Here is a 24,314-nt window from a genome sequence, read left to right as displayed (position 1 = left end):
TATTACTGTTTATGTCAACCTGGTCTCAAGAGCTGTCTAAAAGAGCAAAGGGATTTACTGCTCAAAGGAGATGAAAGATTGGAAGAGGCCAAAGATCTTAACTCAGAGAAAACCCATTAAAGATATTTTGCCTTGTCAGAGACTGTCTGTATGCCAACTCCTTAAAAAGGAACATCTAAAGACAGAAATTTATAAAGACAGAATGGCAGGTAAGAAGGCAAACATTTGTTTTTCCCTAAAGGTACAGGTAGAGTTCACATAGCTATGCTGACTGCCATGCAGTAACTGACTTTCTTTCCAGCCCTGTTCTTACCATTCCTTACTGAGTCAACTTTTTTCAGTAACTGGTTTCCTGAACGCTTGATTTTGTTGAGACTTCCCTTAAAGTCACTGTACCCAAACTGAACTTCTTCTTGGAAGGCAAAGTTGAAAAGACAGACCCTAAATAATCTTTTCTGCACTCTAAAACAGCAAACAACTCTACCATGCTTATCTGTAGCTCCAGAAGGTAACCTCAGGCCTTAGCTCCCAAGTCCCTTTGGTTCATTTCAGTATTTTTTAGTTCCCTAGATGCCATTTTCCTATGCATCATTGTCCCTTCGAGGACCTTTTATCAGATACCAGAAATGCTGGCATTACAGTTCCCTTGTAACACCCCACCACCGGCTCGGCCTTAAAATAAGTGCTAGCTGCCAAACCTCACTCACAACAGGGGACAGATCAGAAAAGGAGGGGCAATACTGCCATGCAGAATCACAAATGAAAATATCAGCCAGCTTTAAAGGCATCAGATTATCTTCCTAGTTCAAATTGCCAGGCTCTGTCAAGGAGTGATATGGTGTTTCCTGATGTGTTGAAAGCAGCACTGCGATGAAAGGAAGATAGTGCCCTTATCCAGCTGAAATTTTGAACTGGATACCCCGTGGGAGTCTTGTATATAGTCTTTGACTCATCACAATAAAGACTGGCTGCTGACAGCTCATCAACTTTGACTTCTCGCCAAAACCCTAATACTTGGCTTCCTTTTTTACCCCCCTCTGAACTCTTCCATTTCTCATTTTCTAACTTCTTCCACCTACTCTTTAGATATCGAAGGTTTTCCTGGGTCTGAAGGCAGCCTTGACCCATTGCAGTATCGGTCCACTGACTCACTTGCCAAAGCATGTTGGACATTTTTTGTCCTACTATTTGTAATGCAGCTAATATTTATTGATCACTCTGCTAGATGCTAGAGGTGTAGACATAAAGAAACATGGTTACTACCGTCACGGGGACCTTCCAAAGTGTGTTTGTAGATCTACCTACATCAGGACTACTTGGGCAAACTTGTTAAAAAATCTAGATTTCTGGGTCCCAACTAAGATTTACTGTGTAGAAATTTCTGAAGTTAGATGCAAGAGTCTACGTTTTTAATTAGCTCCCCAGGGTTCTTAAACACGTTGTTTGATAACCACTAGTAAATACACAAATATGGAATTAAAATTTATGATAAAGGACCTAAAAGGTGAAAGGATGGCATAGAAAGGCAAATTTAGATTCAGACATGTGGGATAAAAGGGGCCTAAGGAAGTGATTTCTTAAAAAAAAAATGTATTTATTTAACTTCAAGTTAGTTAACATACAGTGTATTAATTGGTTTCGGGAGGAAAACCCAGTAGTTCATCACTTACATATAACACTCAGTGCTCATCCCAACAAGTGCCCTCCTGAATGCCCATCAAGAAAGATACATTGAAACTGAGACTTGAGAGATAAGTGGAATCATTCAGATGAAGAATTGGGAAAAAACATTCTTCAGGCAGAGAGAAAACTTATGCAAATGTCCTAAGGTGATAATATTGATATCTTCCTAGCCCATATACATGCCTAGTATCTTGTCCTAAAAGAACTATCAACATAAAGACATGCACCCTATAATCTGGGTTTAAGTCTTCTTTTCTACTTTGGCCTCAGCCTAAAAATATCCTTATTAGGACCTTACTTAAATTAGGAAAGAGTTGTAGGGGGATTGTTAAGATGGCAAATGACTAGAGCAACCCTAAGCTTGCCTCCTCCCTTGAACACACCTAGATAAATATCAAATCATTCTGAATACCTGAGAAATTGATCTGAAGCCTGAAAGAACAAAGCTGCATATCTACAAGCAGAAAAAATGACCACCTTGTAGAAGGTAGGAAGTATAGAGAGTTGATTTAGGGGAGAAAAGAGCTGCAGGTGTTGGGGAGGGGAGGGAGTCCTGGTAGCTGAAGGGAGAGAGAGAAAGAGAGAGAAAGAATGAAAAAAGTGAAAACACGAGTAGGGGATTTCACAGGTAAACCATTTCCCCCAAACCATTGACTTGGAAAAAGGAGAGCATTTAAAAAAAATTTTTTTTTAATATTTATTTATTTTTGAGAGACAGAGACCGAGCATGAGCGGGGGAGGGGCAGAGAGCAAGGGAGACACAGAATCCAAAGCAGGCTCCAGGCTCTGAGCTGTCAGCACAGAGCCCGACATGGGGCTTGAACACATGAACTGTGAGATCATAACTTGAGCTGAAGTCAGACGCTTAACCGACCGAGCCACCCAGGTGCCCCAAGGAGAGTGTTTTTTAAACAGTGGAGCACAGAGTCTGAAGTTTCATAGGTCAGTGCCATTGCCAAGGTCATGCCTGGTGGTGCTTTGCTGGGGAAGGAGGAAAGAGACGCAGTAGTGGATAGTATGATCTGAAGATCCCCTGAGTCATACGGAGAGAAACCGTTCCCCTTCTTAGAGTGCATTTGGTAGAGGTGATATGGCCTCTCCATTTGGTAGAGGTGATAGGGCAAAAGACCCTGTGGATGTGATTGAGCTGCTCCTTTCACAAGCATAGGAACAAAGACACCAGCTGAGGGCAGCAAACCTTGGCACCAGCTTTGTGCTGTGATTTATCATAAACTAGGAACCACGGCTCAATTGTACAACCATTTTTTGGTACAAGCTAACACAGCCACAGTGACACCCTCCCCCAGAATATCAATGTAGGGCTGTACAATGGGGGAGTCTTTGAAGTTAGTTTTGAAACCCAGCCACATCTGAGATAAAACATAGGAGGGTAGACAACTCAGACTTAGATAGAGTGCATGTGACGATCTGACTGAAGCTGGGGACACAGGAGGGGTAATTGTTTGCTCATCTGTGAAGGTTTCCTGAGCAGTGGTGGGCATGAGCTCCCCATTCCAGAGATGAGAGAGCAGGGTGAGGCCATTTTCACCCCTGGCCCAGCAGCAGTGACCAACCTCAGTGAGCTAAAGAGAACCACCAATTGGAGACTGCTGTCGTTACACCAAGCCCCACCCCCTACACCCTAAAGGCTTATTTCCTGTATGGGAAAGTCAGCCTGAGAATTAGTGCAACAGGCCTCCCTCCCAGAAGGCCAGCACAGACCACTCACAAGCACCAAGTCTACTGATCATAGAGTGCTGAAAAGCTTCAGCTCTAGGGGAAATAGGATCTGGCATTTTTAAAATTTTTAATTTAGTTTATTTCTTATTTTTAAATTTTTGCTTATCAGTGTGTGTGTGTGTGTGTGTGTGTGTGTGTGTGTGTGTGTGTATGTATATAGTTTTTGAATCCAGCATTTTTTTCAAATGTTTATTTTTGAGAGAGACAAAGTGTGAGTGGGTGAGGGGCAGAGAGGGTGGAGGATAGAGAATCTGAAACATACTTTGTGCTGCCAGTGCAGAGCCTGATGTGGGGCTTGAACTCATGAACCATGAGATCATGACCTGAGCCAAAGTCAGACACTTAAGCAACTGAGCCACCCAGGCATCCTTGGATATATCTTCTTTTAATAAGCAGACTAAAACAAACCTAGTTTGTTGTTTGTTTTCTCTCTTTTTTTTTTTTTCTGGACAAAATGACAAGACGGAAGAATTCACCCCAAAAGAAAGAACAAGAAGTATAAATTATGGACAGGGATTTAATCAATACAGACATAAGTAAGATGTCTTAACTAGAATTTAAAACACTAATCATAAGAGTACTAGCTGGGCTTGAAAAAAGTGGAGGAAACATGAAAGAATCATTTGCTGCAGAGATAAAAGAACTAAAATCTAATTGGGCTGAAATTAAAAATGCTATAACCTAGATACAGAGGAATGAATCAGTGATATAGAAGATAAAATTATGGAAAATAATGAAGCCAGAAAGAATAGTAGTAGATCATGAATGTAGACTTAAGGAACTTAGCAACTTCTTAAAACACAATTACATTCAGATCCTAGGAGTCCCAGAAGATGAAGAGAGAGAAAAAGGGACAGAAAGTTTGAGCAAATTTTAGCTGAAAACTTCCCTAATCAGGGTAAGGACACAGACACTGAAATCCAGGAAGCACAGAGAACTCCCATTAAATTTGACAAAATCTGGTAATTACCTAGACGTATCACAATCAAATTCACAAAAGACAGAGACAAGGAAAGAATCTTGAAAGCGGCAAGGGAAGTATAGTCCTTATCCTACAAGGGGAAACAGATCAGATTTGTAGTAGATCTGTCCAAAGAAACTTGGTGGTCCAGAAAAGAATGGAAGGATATATTCAACATGCTGAATGGGAAAACTATGCAGCCAAGAATACTTTATCCACTAAGGGAGTCATTCAGAATAGAAGGAGAGATAGAGTTTCCCAAATAAAAACGAAAGGAGTTTGTGACCACTAATCCAGCCCTACTAAAAATATTAAAGAGGAATGTCTGAGTGGGGGAAAAAATACCAAAGCAACTAAGACTAGAAAGGACCATCACTGGAAACACCAACCTTACAGGTAATACAATGGCACTAAAGTCATATCTTAAAATAATCACTCTGTAAATGGACTAAATGCTCCAATTGAAAAACATAAGGTATCAGAATGGATTAAAAACAAATAAGACCCATCTATATGCTGCCTACAAGAGACTCATTTTAGACCTAAAAACACCTACAGATTGAAAGTTAGGGAATGGAGTATCAACTATCATACTAACGAACATCAAAAGGAAGCCAGAGCAGCCATACGTATATCAGACAAAGTAGATTTTAACCAATGACTATAATAAGAGATGAAGAAGAGCATTATATCATAAAGGGGTCTATCCAGCAAGGAGATCTAACTGTTGTTAAGTGTTTGTGCCCCCAACTTGAAACACCCAAATATATAAATCAACTGATAACAAACATAATGAAAGTCATTGATAATAATACATTAATATTAGGGAACATTAACACATATAACTTACAGCAATAGAAAATCTAAGCAGAAAATCAACAGGGAAACAGTGACTTTGAATGACACACTGGAGCAGATGGACTTAACAGATATATTCAGAATATTTCATCCTAAAGCTACAGAATACACATTCTTTTAGAGTGCACATGGAACATTCCTCAGAACAGATCGCATATGGGGTAACAAATCAGCCATTTACAGGTACAGAAAGATTGAGATCATACCATACATATTTTCAAATCACGATGCTATGAAACTTGAAGTCAACCACAAGAAAAAATTGGGAAAGACCATAAATATATGGTGGTTAAAGAACATCCCACTAAAGAATGAATGGGTTAACCAGGAAATTAAAGAAGAAATAAGAAAGTATAAGGAAACAAATGAAAATGCAAACACGAGAGTCTAGAACTTGTGAGATGCAGCAAAGGCAGTCCTAAGAGGGAAGTATATTGCAATACAGACTTAATTCCAAGAAGCAAGAAAAGTCTCAAATACACAACATAACCTTATGCCTAAAAGACCTAGAAGAAGAATGGTAAATAAAGTCTAAAACCAGTAGAAGAAGGGAATAAAAAAAAGAGCAGAAATTAATGATAAACAAATAAACAAAACCCCAGAACAGATCAGTGAAACTAAGAGCTGTTTCCTTGAAAGGATTTAAGATTGACAGACCCATAACCAGACTTATCAAAAAGAAAAGAGAAAGGACCCCAATAAATAAAAGCATGAATAAAAGAGGAGCAATCACAACCAGCATCACAGAAATACAAATTTTTATAAGAGAATATTATGAGAAATTGTATGCCAACAAGTTGGGCAATCTGGAAGAAATGAACAAGTTCCTCAAAACATACAATCTGCCAAACTAAAACAGGAAGAAATAGGAAATTTGAACAGACCCATTACCAGCAAAGAAATTGAATCAGTAATCGAACTTCTTCCAACAAACAAAATTCCAGTGCCAGATGACTTCCCAGGGAAATTTTACCATACATTTAGAGAGTTAATGCCTATTTTTCTCAAAATGTTCCAAAAAAATAGAAATGGAAGGAAAACTTCCAAACTGCTTCTGTGAGGCCAGCATTACCTTGATTCCAAAACCTGAGGAAGACCCACTTTTTAAAAAGGGGAATTACAGAGCAATGTCCCTGATGAACATGGATGCAGATTTTCTCAACAAGATATCAAACAGAATCCAACAGTACATTAAGAGAATTATTCACCATGTTCAAGTGGGATTTATTCCTTGTCTGGAGGGTGGTTCAGTATCAACGTGGTATACCTACCACATTGGTAAAAGAAAGGATAATGATCCATATGATCCTCTTAATAGTTGCAGAAAAAGCATTTGACAAAATATGGCATCCATTTTTGATAAAAACCGTCAACAAAGTAGGGGTAGATGGAACATATCTCAACATTATAAAGGTCATATACAAAAGACCCACAGCTAGTATCCTCAATGGGGAAAACCTCGGAGCTTTTCACCTATGGTCAGGAACAAGACAGATATGTCCACTCTCACCATTACTATTTAACATAGTACTGGAAGTCTTAGCCTCCAGCAATCAAACAACAAAAAGAAATAAAAGGCATCTAAATCAGTAAGGAAGAAGTCAAACTTTAACTTTTTGCAGACGACATGACACTCTATGTAGAAAACCAAAAATACTGCATCAAAAAATTGTTAGAACCGATATATGAATTCAGCAAAGTCGCAGGATATAAAATCAATGTACAGAAATCTGTTGCATTTCTTTTCACCAATAATGAAGTAGCAGAAAGAAAATAAGGAATTGATACCATTTATAATTGTACCCAAACCCATAAGATACCTAGAAATAAACCTTTCCAAAGAGGTAAAAGATCTGTACATGAAAACTGTAGAGCACTTAAGTCAAGAAATTGAAGAGGACACAAGGAAATGGAAAAACATTCAATATTCAGGGATTGGAAGAGCATATATTGTTAAAATGTCTATACCACCCAAAGCAAGGGTAACCCTTTTACACTGTTGGTGTGAATGCAAACTGGTGCAGCTGCTCTGGAAAACAGTACAGAGGTTCCTCAAAAAGTAAAAGATAGAACTGCTGTATGGTCCAGCAGTTGCACTGTTAGGTATTTACACAAAGGATACAAAAATATTGTATTGAAGGGAAATATGCATCCCGATGTTTACAGCAGCATTATCAACAATAGCCAAATTATGGAAAGAGCTGAATGTCCACTGACTGATGAATGGATAAAGAAGATGTGTATACCCAATGGAATATTTTTCATCCATCAGAAATAATGAAATCTTGCCATTTGCAATGATGTAGATAGAGCTAGAGTGTATTATTCTAAGCAAAATAAGTCAGCCAGAGAAAGACAAATAACCATGTAATTTCACTCATTTGTGGAATATAAGAAACAAAAGGGATGAACATGGTAATAAAAGAGACAAACCATAAAATAGAGTCTTAAATATAGAGAACAAATTGAGGGTTGATGGAGGGGAGGTGGGCAGGGGAATGGGTTAAGTGGGTGATGGGTATTAAGGAGGGCACTTGTTGGGATGGGCAATGGGTGTTATATGTAAGTGATGAATAACTAAGTTCTCTTGAAACTAAGATTCCAGTATGTAACTGGAATTTGAATAAAAACTTGAAACTAAAAAAAAAACCCTCAACAAAGAGAAAATATTAGAAGCTTTCAAACAGAAGTTACAGAACTGAAGAATATAAAATCTAAGTGAAAAATGCTCTAGGGGTGTTCAGCAGTAGAGTTTTTAAGGCCAAAGATTTTATCAATGATATAGAAGAGAAAACAATAGAACTCACATAGAATAGCAAAAAGAACAAATAATTTTTATAAATGAGGATAACAGACCTTTGGGATAACATTAAGTGGAATAATATTTGTATAATATGGGTCCCAGAAGGAGAAGAGAGAGAAAGGGCCAGAAAACTTATTTTAAGAAATAAAATAAAATGGTCAAAAACTTCCCTTATCTGGGGAAGGAAACAGACATAGAAGTCCAAGAAGTCCAGGGAGTTCCAAATAAAATGACCCTGAAGAGATCTACATCAAGACATGTTACAATTAAAAGGATAAAATTTAAAGAGAATCTTAAAAGCAGTGAAACAAAACTGTTACATACAAGGGAAACCCATGAGGTTACCAGTGTATGTTTCAGCAGAAACTTTGCAAGCTAAGAGTGGCATGACATATTCAAAGTGCTGAAAAGAAAAAACTTCCAAGAATTCTCTGCTTGATGTGGTTATAATTCATAATTGAAGGGGAGTTTAAGAGTGTTCCAGGTAAGCAAAGGCTAAGGAAATTCATCACCACTATTCTGACCTTATAAGAAGTGTTAAGGGACTTTTCTAAACTGAAAAGAAATGGCACTAATTTAGAGCAAGAAACATATGAAATAAAAATCTCACTGCTAGAGATAAATGTATAATAAAAGTAGTGGATTAATCACTTACAAGCAAGTATGGAGACTAAAAAAAATAGTAAAATTAACTAAAATTGTAATAATTAGTTTAAAGATACATAAAATAAAGAGATGTAAAACACGACATCAAAAATAAAATGGGGAGGTGTGCCTGGGTGGCTCAGTCAGTTAAGCATCTGACTTCAGCTCAGGTCATGATTTCATGGTTCATGGATTCCAGCCCCACGTCTGGCTCTGTGCTGACAGCTTGGAGCCTGGAGGCCTGCTTCAGATTCTGTGTCTCCATCTCTGCCCCTCCTCCACTCATGCTCTGTCTTTGTAAAAAAACAAATAAACATTAAAAAATTTTTTTAATAAAAAAATAAAATGGGGATAGAGACGTATAAGGCTTTAGAATATATTAAGGATTAAGTTTCTGTTAACTCAAAACATTTATATACATGGGAAATATATATGTGTAACCATTAAACAAAAGCTTAGAGTAAACACACAAAAAATCAAAGGAATCTAAACATAACAGTAAAGAAAATCATAAACCATAAGAGACAAGAGAGATGATGAAAGGAATAGAGAACTATGAAAAAGAAAACAACCAACAAATTGGCAAAAATACAGACCTATCAATAGTTGCTTTAAATATAAGTGGACCAGACTTTCCAATCAGAAGACATAGAGTGAGTGAATAGATTAAAAAAAATTATGTGCTATTTCTAAAGGGACTCACTTTATATGTAAGAACACAGAGTGAAAGTGAAGGGATGGAGAGATGTATTCTATGTAAATGGAAGCAAAAAGCTATGTAGCTGTGCTTGTAGCACACAAAATAGACTTTAAACAAAGACTATAATAATAGACACAAAAGGCTATTAGGTAATGATAAAGAAGTCAACCAAGCAAGGTATAGCATTTATATATGCACCCAGCATAGAAACACAAAGATCTATAAAGCAAATACTAATGGATTTATAAGGAGAAGTGGATAGTAGTAGAGTAGTAGTAGGGAACTTGAACAGGTCACTTATATCAATGGACAGATCATCTAAATGGAAAATTAATGGGACGCCTGGGTGGCTCAGTCAGTTAAGCATCCGACTTCAGCTCAGGTCATGATCTCACACTCTGTGAGTTTGAACCCCACGTTGGGCTCTGTGCTTACAGCTCAGAGCCTGGAGCCTGGTTCAGATTCTGTGTCTCCCTCTCTCTCTGCCGCTCCCTTGCTCATGCTCTGTCTCTCTCTGTTTCAAAAATAAACAAAAAAATTAAAAAAAATAAATGGAAAATCGATGAAGAAACATTGGTCTTAAATGACACACTAGACCCAATGAACTTAATAAGTATATACAGATTATTTAATGCAAAAACAACAGAATATACTTTCTTCTTGAGTGCATGGAACATTCTCAAGGATAGACCACATGTTAGGCCACAAAACAAGTCTCAATAAATTCAAGAATATTGAGATCATATCAAGTATATTTTCTGACTACAATAGTATTAACCTAGAACAATTACAAGATGAAAACTGGGAAAAAACAGAAATGTGGAGATTAAACAATATGCTACTGAACAACCTCTGGGTCATCAAGGAAATCAAAGAATAAACTAAAAAAAATACCTAGAGACAAATGAAAACAGAAATATGACATACCAAAAAACTTTGGGATGCGGCAAACACTATTTTGAGAGAGAAGATCATAGCAATACAGGCTTATGTCCAGAAATAAGAAAAATCTCAAAAAAACGATCCAACTTTACATGTAAAGGAGCTAGAAAAAGAAAAACTGAAGCCCCAAGTCAGTAGAAGGAAATAAATAATACACATCAGAGTAGAAATAAAAGAGGACTAGAAAAATGGAGAACAGTGAAAAAGTAAGAGCTCTTTTTTAGAAAAGATAAAATTCATAAAGCTTTGGTAGACTAAACCAAGAAAAGGAAAGAGGGCTGTAATCAGAAATGAAAAAGAAGAGAACTGACACCTCAGAAATACAAAGGATCCTAGGAGACTATTATGAAAAATCATATGCCAAAAAAATTAGACATCCTGGAAGAAATGGATACATTTCTAGAAACATACAACCTTCTAAGTATGAAGAATGAGAAAATCAGAACAGACCAATTAACTACTAGGAAGGAGATTGAATCAGTCATCAAAAACCTCTCAACAAACAGAAGTCCTGGATCAGATGGCTTCACTGATGAATTCTAAATGTTCAAAAAAGGCTTAATATCTATCTTTCTCAAACCCTTCCAAAAAATTGAAGAGGAAGGAAACACTTCTAAACTTATTTTACGAAGTCAGCATCATTCTGTTACAAAACCAGAGAGGAACATCACAAAAAGAAAATTATAGGCCGATATCATTGATGAGCATGGCAGAGAAATTCTCAACAAAATATTAGCAAGTCAAATTCAGTAATGAATTAAGAGGATCTTATACCATGAGCATGTGGAATTTATGTCAGGAATGCAAGGATGGTTCAACATCTGCAAATGAATCAACATGGTACACCCCATTAACAAAGCAAAGGGTAAAAATCATATGATCATCTCAATATGCAGAAAAAGCATTTGACAAAATTCAATATCCATTTATGAAAAAGACTCTCAACAAAGTGATTACAGAGTGAATGTACCTAAACCTAATAAAGGCCATGTATGACAAACCCACAGTTAGTGCCATACTCAATGGTGAAAAGCTAAAAGGTTTTCCTCCATTCAGCTTTTTCTCCAAGATCAGGAACAAGATAAGGATGTACTCTCTCACCACATTTAGTTAACGTAGTATTTTATTTGACATGTCCTTGCCATGGCAGTTAGGCAAGGAAAAGGAGAAAAAGCATCAAAATGTGAAAGGAAGAAGTAAAACTCACTATTTGCAGATAGAATGATACTATATTGAGAAAACCCAAAGGACTCCACTAAAAGAAAGTTAGAACTAAATAGTGAATTCAGTAAAGTGGCAGGATACAAAATCAGCATATAGGAATCTGTGGCATATATATACACACATAATGAGTTATAATAAAGATAAGTTAAGAAAATATCCCATCTGTAATTGCATCAAAAAGAATAAAATACCTATAAATAAATTTAACCAAGAAGGTGAATGACCAATACACTGAAAATTCTAAGACACTGATGAAAGAAGTTGAAGATTTCTCAATCTCTATTTCCATTGCAGCACTATTTACAATAGATAAGAAATGGAAAAAACCTACAAGTGTGTTGGATGAATGGTTAAAGAAGATGTGGTTAAAAAGGAATACTATTTAGCCATGAAAAAGAATGAACTTTTGCCATTTGTGACAATGTGGATGAACCTTGAGGGTATTATGCATAGTGAAATAAGTCTGAAATAATGTGAAGAAAAGACAGATATCATATGATTTCAGTCATATGCCTAAGTAAAAAGTAAAACAAAACAAAAACTCATAGAGAACAGATAGGTGGTTACAAGAAGGCAAGGGGTGAGAGGGTGGGTGAATTGGGTGAATGGGGTCAACTGTATGATGATGGATGGTAATTAGACTTTTAGTGGTGCCTAAAAGTGCCTAAAAGTCACTTTGTAGTGCCTACAGATGTTAAATTATAATGTTGTACACCTGAAACTTATATAGTGTCCTATACCATTTTTACTTAAGTAAAAATATCTAAAAAGTAATAAGTTAAAAAAAAATTGAAAATGTAAGGCCAATGTCAGGACTTCTGAGCAATCATATCTATTGGCTTGGGATATAATATCTCAAGGAAGAAAGCTGATTACTTGAAACAGTGTATACATAAGGGAACAAAGCATGAAGCCACTGAGCTGGAAGAATGTCCAGATTGTTCCATTTATATGTTTTATATTTATGTAAGTCAAATGTATGTAAGTCCAGACAGAAAACTTGTACCACAAACATATTAAGGATAATTATTTGCATAATGGAAATAGCCGTGTAACCTAATTTGCAATAAAAGTCTGCATATTTTCTTAGGGAATCTATCATTGCACTTGAATATTTGTTTAAAGGCTTTCATTATTGAGTACAGAACAAATAGAAGCTTAAAGCACAGTTTATCATAGTGTTATTTGTGGTAGCAGGAAGATGATAACAATCTGTTTTTCAACCCTGGGGGAGTATTAACACAAGGTGAATACATATAATGGAATATTTGCAGAAACCAGAAAGTGCAGACTGGATGGATGTATAGCAGGAAGGCTTTATCTTAAAAATATATTGCTGAGTGGAAAAAAAGTAAGAAAGTGTCTGTAGCATAGCACTAGCAGTTTACATTAAATGTCATGTATACAGCAACCACTCCCATTTTTGGAGCTGTGTATGAAGAAAAGATTTAAAAACAAGCTTATGAGAGGAGCTGATCATAGGGTGAGAGCAAGATACGGGACTACAGAATGGGAATGACAAAGGGATAACTTAATAAATAGCTAAGAAGGGTGCCTTGCGCAGACCAAAATAATAATATGCCATAGCCTGAGGAGTATGGTTAACTCAACTGTCTGCAGTTAACATCTTTTAAAAAATAAACAAATTTAAAGAGGGAAGTCAATGTCAATTGATGACCTAGAAACGAAATGAACTTGAAACTGTGCTGTAAAGGAAAATACATTGTGCAAAATTTAATTTGCATACCATTTCAAAACAAGCCCAGATGTAACATGAGGCAAACTTCCTGACATACCAAAGTACTGTCTGCTGTGCTTTTGTGTTGCAGAGAATATTCATTCTTTAGTCACAGAAGAGATATTGTATCATTCTTCCACTTCATTGTGTTGCTTTTGTACTCTTGTATTAATCTCAACAAATGCATAGAATTTCTTATTTAGCAGCTCATTGACTCTGAGCATCTAGGTTGGGACACACAGATGGAAAAGACCAAAGAGGTTCTTCTTGCCCTTGCCAGTCATAGAAGGGAAGTTAAATAACTTCTTGGTACAAATACGTATTTTTCTTTGTGGATTTTTACAGGTACTCTTTCTCAGACCTTACAATAGAAATACATTAACTTATGATAGTACCGGTGGTAACTATGTTTATGATATAGCAGTAAAAACAATCATAATCCCAACGATAGATTAGGGAGTGGACTAACCCCAGGTCCCTAAAGTCTGACAACTATATAGTAAATCCTCCGGTAGATCTATCAGGGCAATGATGACAGGGGCTTATATAAGACTGAGATAATATTCCTTCTGGGCTCTCATCCAATAGCCGGGGATTGTAGGGAAACTTTGCCCTTGGTAATTAAGTCCTAATTTAGTAATTATTTGAGTAGCAAAGGGTTAAAGTCAATGTTGGTCTTTGCATACTACAGTTTTTCTATTTTCAGAACCTATCATCTTGGAAAAAAAAAAAAGAAGAAAAAAGCAACAACACACAACTCTAATGCTCTTAGCAGATGGATCTGTGTTATTGCAGAACAGGGACCTGGAAAGTCTCCATATACCAAGCTATAAATATTCCTCTGACATTTATTATCCTCACTTGAGTTCAGGTGCTTAAATACTTGGACTGAAGTCATGTTTGTAGCAGAAAAAAGTTGATCTTTAAGCATAGCTTGTCGCTGGCTAAATTATTAGCACCAGACAAAGATAGAGGGTAAGTATGCTGGAGCAAGGGAGTCTCCCACTTAAGAGAGGTCATGGAACCTTTAAGTCAAATTAGTTGAAGTTTAGATTTGCTTGTAGTACAAATTCCCAAACACCTCACCTCAGACAATTTGATGGATCACATCCCAGCAACTCCCACCAACCCCTAACTTTCCAAATATGTATCTACTAGTGACATTCTGTGGTCTTGAATTTGAGTCCCAGCACTGCCAGCTGCAGAGGATTGTAAATTCAAGCTATGAATCTCAGTTCATGTTGCCTTAAGGGAAGTGTAGGATTATGTAAACCAGGAGATAATAACCGTTTTAAAATCCTTCTAATAAAATAAAATCAAGCTAAAGGTGTCAGCATAGATTAACAGTCCTTCTTTATTTAGAGGTGTGGATTCCTCAAGTGTGGCTATTTTGTGGTTCAGGCTAGGATTTAGTAGTATTGTTCTTAATTAGGGACTACTTAATTCCCTTGGGGATGATTACTTGGAGCCTGGGATAGGTTTCATTCTGAAAGGAAAAGAATCCATGCATGACTTTGCCTGGGATATTGTATAATAAAGTCTTACAGATATATCCATCCCAAAGCTATTCCTAACCCTTGCTCAGGAGGACCCAGAACAGTGTGAAGCTGAGGAAGACCCATAGGCCCCCTCTTTCATCCTGTCCTTCCCCAGTATGAATGACCCCTTTGTGGCTGTCAAAAAAAGCTGACCCAGTATGATGCTATACCAGTACATTTATAGCGTCTGGAACTGGGCAGCACATTTTAAAGGGACATCGATTGTCCAATTACATTGCCTAGAGAAGACTGAGGGGTCTAGAAGTTAGGAAATGTAAATATAGTAAAAGAAATTAGATTTCTCTTTCCCCAGCTAAACATCAACAGGCATCATAGTGCTCACAGCATAGTCTCAGGAACCAGACAGGGTACTCGCAAATCTTGGTTGTTGTGGTTAGTAGCTGTCCAAGCTTTAGCAGGTTAAGTTGCTGTAGTTTTGCCGTCTGTAAAAGGGGACAAATAATAATGCCTACTTTATAGTGTTGCTCTGAACATTAAATGAATTAAAAGTGCTTAGAACAGGATTTGAAACTAGTAAAGGCTTTATCAACATTTGACAAATAAATGAAAAGGATACAAAAGCTGCATTCAAGTGTTAGAGGGGCTATAATATAGAAGTGTAAGTATACCTTTAAGTTGCTGTAGGTCAAGGGTTCTTAACTGGAGATCCATGGAACAACCTACATGTGAGTTTTGTATATATGCATACTTTTTTGAGGGAAGGTTTATAGCTATTTTTATATTTCCAAAAAATACCATGACCATGACCTTCAAAAAGGTTAACCATTGAGAATAAAACAAAAATGGGTGAAAGTTTTGGGGAGGTTCACTTTGCTTGTAGGAAAGGACTTATTCTTAAATTTTTTTAATGTTTATTTATTTTGAGAAAGTGGTGCAGGGAGAGAAGGAAACACAGTCCAAAGCAGGCAGGCTCTGAGCTGTCAGCACAGAGCCCGATGTGGGGCTTGAACTCACAAACCACAAGGTCATGACCTGAGCCTAAGTCAGATGCTTAACCAACTGAGCCACCCAGGTGCCCAAAAGGATTTATTCTTGAACTTTAATTGTCAAAGCCCAGTGGGTGATCTTGGGAGCATCGGAAGCTCTATCCCAAGAACTGTTTCATCCAATGCTAAATGAACACAGCTTAAGGCTTGGAGGAGAAACCAAATGGACTCTCATTATCAGAGATCTTAGAGGTGAGACAGGTCTCAGCATCCCTGCCCTATACTCCTCTCTTCTTCTTTCTGCATCACTCTTTTCCCATAATTGAAGACTATGTGACTCTCCTGGGTCTTGGAAGCTGCAAGGTTATAGTTCACATGTAGCACCAGTGCTCTGTGATAAAGCCACATCACCCTCTTGCTGAAAAATTTCTGGTGATATGCCAATACTTAATTCTTTTTCCGAGAACCTAAGTCCAATTGTAATGACATCATCTTACCCTTCCAACCATATTCTACACTCTGAATCTTTCTTTAGTGTATAATTTAAGTGTTGTATTCTCTGTGAAGCCTTCTCTAAGTCCTGTAAGAAGAGTTAGCTGCTCTATTATGAATTCCCATGTTACTTTATGGAAATGCTCTATCACTCATGATGTAGCATATCTCCCATATTGTAATATAAACACATGAAAGGCTGATACCATGCATTATTCAACATGGTATCCCTGTGGTAGATATTGCTAGTTACCTAACAAATTCCCATTCTTCCTTACTGAAAGAGTGTTTTCTGGACTCTGTTGCATGTAGAAGTGATCATGTGACGAATGAGACCAATGAGATGTAAAAGAAGGCAATGTGATTGGGTACTGGCTAAAGGAATATGGATACAAGTGTACCATGCTTGTACCCCTGGTCATAAAACCCCATGCATTCCCCCCCCCCCCACCAAGAATCATGTCCTTTGATAGCAATCTGGAACCTCTTTGACTCTTTCTGGACTTATTATAAAATAAAATCCTATTTGAAATATTTTTTGTAATTTTATAGCTAAAAAATATTTTTTATAATTTACAGTGTTGCTGTCTTCAACGTTCATGAAATAGTGAGCAACAAGGTTCTGAGAAGGTATATAGTAATATTATTTCTGAGTTTTAAAAAGTATATTTTGGGGGCATCTGGGTGGCTCAATCAGTTAAGTGCCCAGCTCTTGACTTCAGCTCAGGTCATGATCTCATGGTTTGTGGGTTTGAGCTCCACACTGGGCTCAGCACTGACAGTGTGGAGACTGCTTGGGATTCTCCCTCTCCCTCTTTCTCTGCCCCTTCCCCTGCCTGTGTGTGCTGTCTCTCAAAAGAAATAAACTTAACAAAATAAAAATAATAAAAGTATATTTTTAGTTGAGAAAAGGCAACATTTTAAGTTACCTAAAAAGAAATTCTAGCAAGGAAATTAGACCTGGAGAGTAAATATCATATAGAATAAGAAACCAGAATATGAGTTTGATATAAAATGAATTAGGGGAAAAGAATAATCAAAGGGAAAAGAAGCAGGATAGAAATTGGGAGGCAAACCATAAGAGACTCTTAAATACAGAGAACAAAGTGAGGGTTGCTGGAGGGGTGGTGGGTGGGGGGATGGGCTAAATGGGTGATGGGCATTAAGGACGGCACTTGGGATGAGCACTGGGTGTCATATGGAAATGATGAATCACTGGGTTCCACTCCTGAAACCAATACTACACTGTATGTTAACTAACTTGAATTTAAATCAGTCAGTCAATCAATCAATCATTAGGCTGTGTTTCAAAAGTTGGGTCCGTTACCAGGTGAAGAAGTTCTTGTGAGACTAGTCAGAAGCTGGCATATGCTTTTCCCTGGAGTATTTCAAACCCTCACAGGTAAAGCAAGTCACTTCCCGATATAGAAGTACTGCCAGGGGCTACTGACAGAGCTAATATCTAGGGTGGATACACAGGCTTTCAGTTTTTCTTTTACACAGTCAGGTATTTTTTTTTTTTTTCAGAGAACTTTAAACACCATTGGTGGAGATCCTTGCCAAACTTTAAGGATGCAAACAGTCGGAGATCTCCTATGAATAAAGATACCATTTTTGAGGCAATTCAGAGTGAGTCCTGGCACACAAACTATATTAAGAAAGAAGCGTTAAAAAGTAAAGAGGCCCTAATTTCTGCTCAAGGCCTGTTCTCAACTTTGTTACATCATATCTCATTTCCTGTGTATTTATCATAGAATCTAAGAGGATGAGACATGCACTTATATGTTATAGTGTTTCTTACATAATGTGATTTAAAATTCCATCACATATATGAAGGGAGAATCTAACCTCTGTACCATAAGCCACAGCATCTGTTGAAAGAATTGCTTCATCTGGAGGAACTGGACGGTAGGGACAACCCAAGTCTAAGAATGGTGTAGATGTTTTCTATATGTTTTTAGTGGCGAATCATTCAAAAACTGTTGTTTGTTATTCATTGTTGATATCCTCATCTTCGAGAGAGGTAGCTATGGTTATTTTTAATATTCCATACCTAAGTTTATTTTCAGATAACTGTGTGATATTCTGATATACCTATCATTATCTTCTGGACAATTTACCTAGTGTCAGCTCAGAGATGTACTCATTCATTCATGCTTTCTTTCAGTGGTCATTTTAAAACTGTGAGCTGCAGGCCAGACATTGCCTTGGGGGTGGAGGCTAAAGAAGACAACATTTCTACCTTCAAGGGGCTTGTAGTTGAGGAGAGGGGGAGAGGGTGTGATGCATAACCACTCCTAATAAGGTGTGTAAGTTGATATACAGCAGACAGGATAGCCCGAAAACTTGGTAATAATATATTGAATTAGCGAAGGGGATTGAGAAACATAAGAATTTTCATGATTCTCTGGTTTCTGTCTTGGAAATCATTAGTTAGTTTTTACAGTCTGCAAAGTGAGGAGAATGGAGAGTTAGGGGATGAGTCAGGCCTGTAAGCAGCTGCCCAAGGCATGAATCTATAAAAGATACTAATACATCATTATCATGCATCACAGCTCTAGTGCCAGTTAATGACTCAGGTTTCCATGCACAACCACTAAAATTGGTCCTCTTCCAGGTAAATTGGTCCCAGTCTTGGTAAACTAAATAGCATGTGGGAGAGAAAGAAACACAAATCCCCACTGATGCTGTCCTCCTCCCTCTGAGGAATTATGGGAAACATGCATCCAAGATACAGGGTGTAGTTGGGGCGCTTGACTGTTTCAGTTGGTTAAGCGTCCGATTCTTGGCTTCAGCTCAGGTCATGATCTCACATAGTTCGTGAGATCAAGCCCTGCGTTGGGCTCTGTGCTGACAGTGCAGAGCCTCCTTGGGATTCTCTCTCTCTCTCCTCTCCTTCTTTCTCTGGACTCCCCCCCCCCCCGCCCCCTGCCCCCCGCTTGAGCGCACTCTCTGTCTCTCTCAAAATAAATACATATACTTAAAAAAAAAAAAAAAAAGATACAGTGTGTAGTTGCATGTCTTGTCCCCAAACCTGAAAGCAGCTGTAAGAGTCACCCAAGGCCAGCATCTACTGTCAATAACAATTGTGATATTAACTAAAGCATGGAAAAGTGCTGTTTACCTGGGACATGTGATTTATTATATCTATAAGTTTTAGTAGCTAAAATTTAAACATCTTAATATGTCTATGAAGGGGTTGACTGGTTGAAAAGAACTAAAAAACGGTAGTGAAAATTTACCAAGATTTTTTCTTTTTAAATTTTGGAGCATGTGCTGCTCAGTTTTGGTGAGTAGAAGTGAATTAGTGAATGTATTTTTATTTCCCCCATTCTGTTAGAAATTTTCTTGAGTTTAAAGTGAAAAATGAAATAGAACAACACCCACTCTCTGCTATGTCAGGAAATTATGTTCAAGAATTTGTTACTCAACATTGATTGATTGGAAGTGTTCTTTTTGTAGAACTCACACTATAGCACGCACAGCAAAATAATATTTGACTAATTGCTGACATTACTATAATCTTGCTAGGTGGCCTGTTACACTTAATTCGCAATATGAAACCAAATTATATTGCAGGGAATATATACAAAAATGAACAGTGAGTTTATTTGTCCTTAGGATTCTAATTATAACTGATTCTAGGTTTCATATAATATAGGAAAAGTGCTAAGGAATTTTTCTTGTAAATCTGGCTTGTGGTTTTAGGAGCATTTAGCATAGCTCATTAAGATGAATTTACCTACAATCTTGTACAGACTCTAGATGGATAAAACATTCATTGATAATGTTAACAAAGTTTATTTTCGTAGTAATTTTGGTTTACTTTAAAACTCTATCACATATGTGAAGAGAGAGTCTGACCTATTGGATCCAGAAACACTGATGTCAAATAACATCTGACTTATTTGACATTATCTATGTAAAATGTTTCTACTCAAAAATTGGTCATAAAATATTTTGCTGACCTATAAATCAGAAAAAATAAAACTTGTAAATGTATTTTAAAAAGACTCTAACCATATCTACAAAAGTGAAACTTCATTCTTGCTTAAAGGTCATTTATTTTAGAGTGATAGAAAGCTATTATAAAGTAAAAGACAATTTCAAAAATATCGAAATGTTATATTGTGTCAAAGGATTTAGCAAGTCTAACATGAAATATATATGTTTATTAAATCAATTTCTCCCACTGTATCTAATTACATATTGAAAAAGTAATTAAATGGGCGCCTGAGTGGCGCAGTCGGTTAAGTGTCCGACTTCAGCCAGGTCACGATCTCGCGGTCCATGGGTTCGAGCCCCGCGTCGGGCTCTGGGCTGATGGCTCAGAGCCTGGAGCCTGTTTCAGATTCTGTGTCTCCTTCTCTCTCTGCCCCTCCCCCGTTCATGCTCTGTCTCTCTCTGTCCCAAAAATAAATAAACGTTGAAAAAAATTAAAAAAAAAAAGTAATTAAAGAATTTTAATTTTAAGGAGTCTCTGAATATTTGCCTGCCTAGTGTTAGTTCATCTGGGAAGAACAATTTTTAGAGAGAGGTGATGAGTCAAGTATTGAACATGCTGAGTTAGAGATACTTAAGAGACATCAAAATGAAGATATCAGGAATTTATATAACAGTAGGACAGCCTAATGGTTAACAACATGAACTTTGGAGTTCACCATGGACTGTTTGAGTTCATTCCTGCCTTAGCCAACTACTAGTTGTGTGACGTTGGGCAAGTTATATAACCTGTCAGTGCCTCAATTTTCCTCTTCTATACCTACCTTGTAGAGTTGTTATGGGAGCAAGTGAATTTATATTTGTGAAGCTCAGTGTCTAGAACATAGAAAGCACTATTTAAGTATTTGTTAAATAAAAATGTGGCATCTAGAACTTGGATATGAGGTCTGGGCTAGAGGCAAGAATTTGAAAGCCATCAGCATGTGGTAGTAGCTGAAGTTCTGAGATGATGAAGGGTAACGCTGACTAGAAGTATCATGTTGAGTGACGGAAGTGGGCCAAAGGCAGAACCTTTAGGAACACTAACCTTTAAGGAGTAGCCACAGCTTGTAGATTCAGTAAGGAGACAAAGAAGGCAAAGCCATAGATAAGAAGAAGCTAAGGAAAGAGTGTTGTGTTAGAAGTCACGAAAGTAAAATGGAAATGGGTGTAGTCAACAATGTCAAATGCCACACGACGACACTGAAAAGTATTATTTTATGGGGTGAGTTCATTTAAGTGGGTAAGTAGGGCTAAGACAGATTGCTGAGGGTTAAGTAGTTGGAGAGAGCATGTGAAAGCAGAGAAAGAAGTAGGCTATAGGAGGAACTTGCTAAGAAGAGAAGCAGGGTAGCAATGAGAGAAGAATATTGGATCGATGGAAGTATCCTTATTTTTTTCTTTTTTTCTTAAATAAGAGGGACTTGAGCCCACATATGGTCTATGAGGAAGGGATAGTAGAAGGGAAGAGAATATAATTGATGGAGCAAAGTCTTGAAAGAGACAGGGAGGGATCAGATAAAGAGTGCAGGTAGATTGATTACTTTGAAGAGGAAAAAACCTACTCCTTGAAACTGGAGTAAGAAGGGAGAATGGATGCAAATAAGTTTGGAAATGGGAAACTGAGGGAGTTCCTATCTCGTCGATAACCAGTTTCTTCTGTGTCAGCAAAGGCAGTACCACCCAGTGTGAGATACAGGGCTATGGTCGGTAGCTTACCATGGGATGCTGAACCATGCCATAGATACCTGCTGTTATCATTGAGGTAAACAAACTTGGAAGCTAGGTGTCAGAAGGGTCATCCACATACACAGTGAAGTTGCTTATGATGATGGCAAGAGTTGTAGTAAAAGTGAGACAGATGACAGCACTGAGGAGTGGTAGAGGGTGGCACAATCAGATAACATGAACTTGAAAGGAGGAAAGGTTTTTATGGAGGTGGAAACACCATGTCTTCAGCAATGTGCTGGTTATTCTCTGTTTGCCCCTTCCCCCATAAAACCAGTCTTCCTACCCATGGAACCAGTGTGGGGCTCTAGAAGGCTGTCACCTAAAGCCTGTATCACCTGGGTGCACTTCTGACTGGATTTTGGTGGGTTTGGCCAAAGAGAGAAGGCAAGAGGAGAGAGAGGTCGCTCTATTTCTTCTCAGCACCACTTCCAGTAGCAGCCGAATCGTTTCAAGACTGCAACCCCAGAGAGTAGCCCTTCTCCCACATATCACACTCTCACTAGGTTCTTTAAAAAGGTTCCTTTCCCCTTGCCTCTTTAGCCCTAGGGTGGCAAAGCCTTCCCATTTTTGCTAATCTCTGCATGTCTTAATGTTTATTTCACCCCATAACCTGCCTATTTTTCTGTAGCTCATTGAGCCTGCAAGTTTATTCTCTTGCCTGCTGGGCTCCTCAGTGACACAAGAGGCAGTCTGGAATTATGAGAAGTGTTACTTGATGGCTCCACATACGGGAGAGCCAGCGTCTTCCACTCCTGGGGAAGGCACGGAGAGTGATGTCAATGTGCTGTTTCAGGAAAAGTCAAAGGCTTCAAGTTAAGTTCGGCATCACTTGTTAAGGAGTAACAAATTCAGAGTTTTAGAATCCTGTCTAAATTTTGGGCTGAGAGAGGCAGAAATAAGTTAGAAGTGTTGGCTCTACAAGTAGAAAGCCAAGGAAGAACAAATAGTGCTGCATGGGTTAAAATAAAAATAAAGAGTAATGACATAACTGAGAAATGTAAAGGAATAAGAACTATCAAATAATTTGAAGAGAATTAACAACAGGTGGTCTTAATCTGCTATGGGGTGGGAACTGGAAATTGTCTATTTTGTTTATCATAAGCAAATTATTTTGGCCAGAAACCAGAGTTAATTTTCTCCTTTCTTTGTTTGCTCAGGTTTCCCAGCCAGTGGGTTATTGTGAAAAGCTGTTTTAGTGTTTGCAACCCTCTTACACTCAAGAATGACAACAGAGTCAGGCTTTTGGGTACTGAATGACAGGATATAGCAAAACAATAGAATGGCCTACTTTCCTGTAAAACACTCATGGCAGATCAGTAAAAGCGAATGCAGGAAAAGACGGAAAGGAATTGAGAGTTTTTCTTTCTCTTATAAAAGCTTTAGGCAAAGTTTTATTTTAATATCTTGACTTTTTTGGGTAAAAGTTAATAAATATGGAAGTGCTGTCAAGCTGTGTATCCAATACCCAGAATTAATGAATGTTGATATTTTGACATTGTTGCTTAACAACCCATGTTGCTGAACAACATGGGTTTGAACTGTGTGGGTCTACACGTATGCAGAAGGTTTTGATAAATACAGGAGAGTACTGTAAATGTATTTACTCTTCCTTATGATTTTCTTAACAACACTTTCTTTTCTCTAGCTTACTTCATTGTAAGAATACAGTATATAATACATACAACATATAAAAATGTGTTAATCTGTTTATATTATCGATAAGACTTCTGGTCAACAATGGACTATTATGAGTTAAGTGTTTGGGGAGTCAGAAGTTATTTTTAAATTTTTTTTTTTTCAACGTTTATTTATTTTTGGGACAGAGAGAGACAGAGCATGAACGGGGGAGGGGCAGAGAGAGAGGGAGACACAGAATCGGAAACAGGCTCCAGGCTCTGAGCCATCAGCCCAGAGCCCGACGCGGGGCTCGAACCCACGGACCGCGAGATCGTGACCTGGCTGAAGTCGGACGCTTAACCGACTGCGCCACCCAGGCGCCCCTGGGGAGTCAGAAGTTATATAGATTTTCAACTGCATGGGGGTTGGTGACTCTAACCATTGTTCAAGGGTCAACTGTACTTTATATATGAAATATATAAAATATTGCTTATAAAGTTGACGTCTACTTTTCTATTCTCTTTCCTTCTTTACTCCCCCAATTCCCTCAGTCCCTCTTTTTTCCAAATTATATCATCCCATCTTTCTCCCCAAATACTACTCTCATTAATTTAGTGTGTGTCACTCCAGTTCATATTTTTAAAAAATTTTTACTATATATTTGACTAATATCCAAAACCAGTATTTAACACTATATTATGTTTTTAAATTTTA

Source organism: Puma concolor, chromosome C1 (assembly GCF_028749965.1).
Source record: "Puma concolor isolate L17-30 chromosome C1, mPumCon1.1.hap2, whole genome shotgun sequence".
NCBI classification, from domain to species: Eukaryota; Metazoa; Chordata; class Mammalia; order Carnivora; family Felidae; genus Puma; species Puma concolor.
Note: the sequence above shows the minus strand (reverse complement) of the source record.